The 3,293-nt window shown below is 50.0% G+C and overlaps 1 pseudogene; it reads right to left on the bottom strand.

The window, feature by feature from the left end:
• Positions 1–372: 372 nt before the first annotated feature.
• Positions 373–490, bottom strand: LOC126189077 (5S ribosomal RNA; annotated as a pseudogene).
• Between the last annotated feature and the right edge of the window lie 2,803 nt (positions 491–3,293).

The following is a 3,293-nucleotide window of genomic DNA, read 5'->3' as shown; positions in this document are numbered from 1 at the left end:
AAGTGAATAGACAGCTCATTTTCTGTGAAGGGGTTGTAGGTGGCACTCACGATGCACTGAGAATTGCTTTGTCATTCTATAAAGAAAAAGGTTGTTAGAAATAAGCAGTATCAGTTGTCTCACCGACTCATTAATATGTGGCTTAATAAAATAACTAAACTAAACTCCGTCCGAACAGGCCTCGGAAGACCCCACGGTACTGACTGACCGCCGTGTCATCCTCCGCCGACAGGCGTCACTGGATGCAGATATGGACGAGCATGTGGTCAGCACACCGCCTTCCCGGCCGTTGTCAGCTTTCTTGACCCGAGTCGCTACTTCTCGGTCAAGTAGCTCCTCAATTTGCCTCACAAGGGCTGAGTGCATCCCGCTAGCCAACAGCGCTCGGAAGACCGGACGGTCACCCATCCAAGTGTTAGCCAAGCCCAGCAGCGCTTAACTTCGGTGATCTGACGGGAACCGGTGTTACCACTGCGACAAGGCCATTAGCAATAAAATATCTACAACAACTAAATATCATATACCTTCCGTCATATTAAAAATAAGTTTTCAAAGAAGGTTCTTTTACATTCTTAAGGAAGAGGTACTACCTAATATCTGGCTGCAGTTACGAGTAATGCTCTCCGAACGGTTCAGCCACTGCTTTAGAGAGGCCATAAATTCACTTGCTGTAAGTATCATGCTTAAATCGCATTGATTTGGTGTGATGTTAGCAGCAGAGGTACACTGTTCCAGATCTCGTACATTCGGTGGAAGAAGGTGTACATAAATATCGTCCTTTACAAAAACCCACAGGGAGAAATTTTGCGATGACTGACTGTGCCAGGTAAGTGATCATACAGAAAAAAAACTACAGGGTGACAACTATTAAACTACACTCCTGGAAATTGAAATAAGAACACCGTGAATCCATTGTCCCAGGAAGGGGAAACTTTATTGACACATTCCTGGGGTCAGATACATCACATGATCACACTGACAGAACCACAGGCACATAGACACAGGCAACAGAGCATGCACAATGTCGGCACTAGTACAGTGTATATCCACCTTTCGAAGCAATGCAGGCTGCTATTCTCCCATGGAGACGATCGTAGAGATGCTGGATGTAGTCCTGTGGAACGGCTTGCCATGCCATTTCCACCTGGCGCCTCAGCTGGACCAGCGCTCGTGCTGGACGTGCAGACCGCGTGAGACGACGCTTCATCCAGTCCCAAACATGCTCAATGGGGGACAGATCCGGAGATCTTGCTGGCCAGGGTAGTTGACTTACACCTTCTAGAGCACGTTGGGTGGCACGGGATACATGCGGACGTGCATTGTCCTGTTGGAACAGCAAGTTCCCTTGCCGATCTAGGAATGGTAGAACTATGGGTTCAATGACGGTTTGGATGTACCGTGCACTATTCAGTGTCCCCTCGACGATCACCAGTGGTGTACGGCCAGTGTAGGAGATCGCTCCCCACACCATGATGCCGGGTGTTGGCCCTGTGTGGCTCGGTCGTATGCAGTCCTGATTGTGGCGCTCACCTGCACGGCGCCAAACACGCATACGACCATCATTGGCACCAAGGCAGAAGCGACTCTCATCGCTGAAGACGACACGTCTCCATTCGTCCCTCCATTCACGCCTGTCGCGACACCACTGGAGGCGGGCTGCACGATGTTGGGGCGTGAGCGGAAGACGGCCTAACGGTGTGCGGGACCGTAGCCCAGCTTCATGGAGACGGTTGCGAATGGTCCTCGCCGATAACCCAGGAGCAACAGTGTCCCTAATTTGCTGGGAAGTGGCGGTGCGGTCCCCTACGGCACTGCGTAGGATCCTACGGTCTTGGCGTGCATCCGTGCGTCGCTGCGGTCCGGTCCCAGGTCGACGGGCACGTGCACCTTCCGCCGACCACTGGCGACAACATCGATGTACTGTGGAGACCTCACGCCCCACGTGTTGAGCAATTCGGCGGTACGTCCACCCGGCCTCCCGCATGCCCACTATACGCCCTCGCTCAAAGTCCGTCAACTGCACATACGGTTCACGTCCACGCTGTCGCGGCATGCTACCAGTGTTAAAGACTGCGATGGAGCTCCGTATGCCACGGCAAACTGGCTGACACTGACGGCGGCGGTGCACAAATGCTGCGCAGCTAGCGCGATTCGACGGCCAACACCGCGGTTCCTGGTGTGTCCGCTGTGCCGTGCTTGTGATCATTGCTTGTACAGCCCTCTCGCAGTGTCCGGAGCAAGTATGGTGGGTCTGACACACCGGTGTCAATGTGTTCTTTTTTCCATTTCCAGGAGTGTATATGAAATAAAATCGCCACAACTTGTGAACGATTTGCGTTAGGATGTTCAAATTGCGCGGTTGGCTGTGAGACATGATGGGAATTAGTATGTGCGTTATGATTTAGTTTAGCGACGAAGCCCACTTTCATTGTATTGGTTCGTCAATAAACATAACTGGCGCATTTGGGGGGCTGAGAATCCCCATTTCGCGATCGAGAAGACTCTTCACCCTCAACGGGTGACTGTGTGGTGTGCAATGTCCGGTCACGGAATAATCCATGCGATGTTCCTTCATGGCACGGTGAATACCGAACGCTACGTGAATGTTTCGGAAGATAATTTCACCCGCATTATCTAAAGTGACCCTGCTTTGGACAATGTTTGGATCATGCAAGACGGAGCTCGACCCCATCGAAGCAGGAGAGTGTCTGATGTCCTGGAGGAGCACTTTGCAGACCGCATTCTGGCCCTGGTGTAGCCAGAAGCCACTGACATGGGCCTCGATTGGCCGCCATATTCTCCGGATCTGAACACATGCGACTCCTCTTTGTGGGGCAGTTTTCAAGACAAAGTTTACAGCTATAACCTCAAAACTATTGCTGAACTAAAAACAGTCATTCAGGAGGTCATCGACAGCATCGATATTCCGACATTTCAGCGTTTCATGCAGAAATTCGTTATTCGTCTAAGCCACATCGAACATAGAAATTATGACCAAAATCCGAATATCTGTAGTGACGTTTATACAGGGTGCGTCACCTAACATTACCGCTGGATATATTTCGTAAACCACAGCAAATAGTGACGAATCGATTCCACAGAGCGAACGTGAGGAGAGGGGCTAGTGTAATTGGTTAATACAAACCATAAAAAAATGCACGGAAGTATGTTTTTTAACACAAACCTACGTTTTTTTAAATGGAACCCCGTTAATTTTGTTAGCACATCTGAACACATAAACAAATACGTAATCAGTGCCGTTTGTTGCTTTGTAAAATGTTAATTACATCCGG

This window comes from Schistocerca cancellata, chromosome 5 (assembly GCF_023864275.1).
Source record: "Schistocerca cancellata isolate TAMUIC-IGC-003103 chromosome 5, iqSchCanc2.1, whole genome shotgun sequence".
NCBI lineage: Eukaryota > Metazoa > Arthropoda > Insecta > Orthoptera > Acrididae > Schistocerca > Schistocerca cancellata.
The sequence above is the reverse complement of the archived record's forward strand: the minus strand, read 5'-3'. Positions and strand labels throughout refer to the sequence as shown.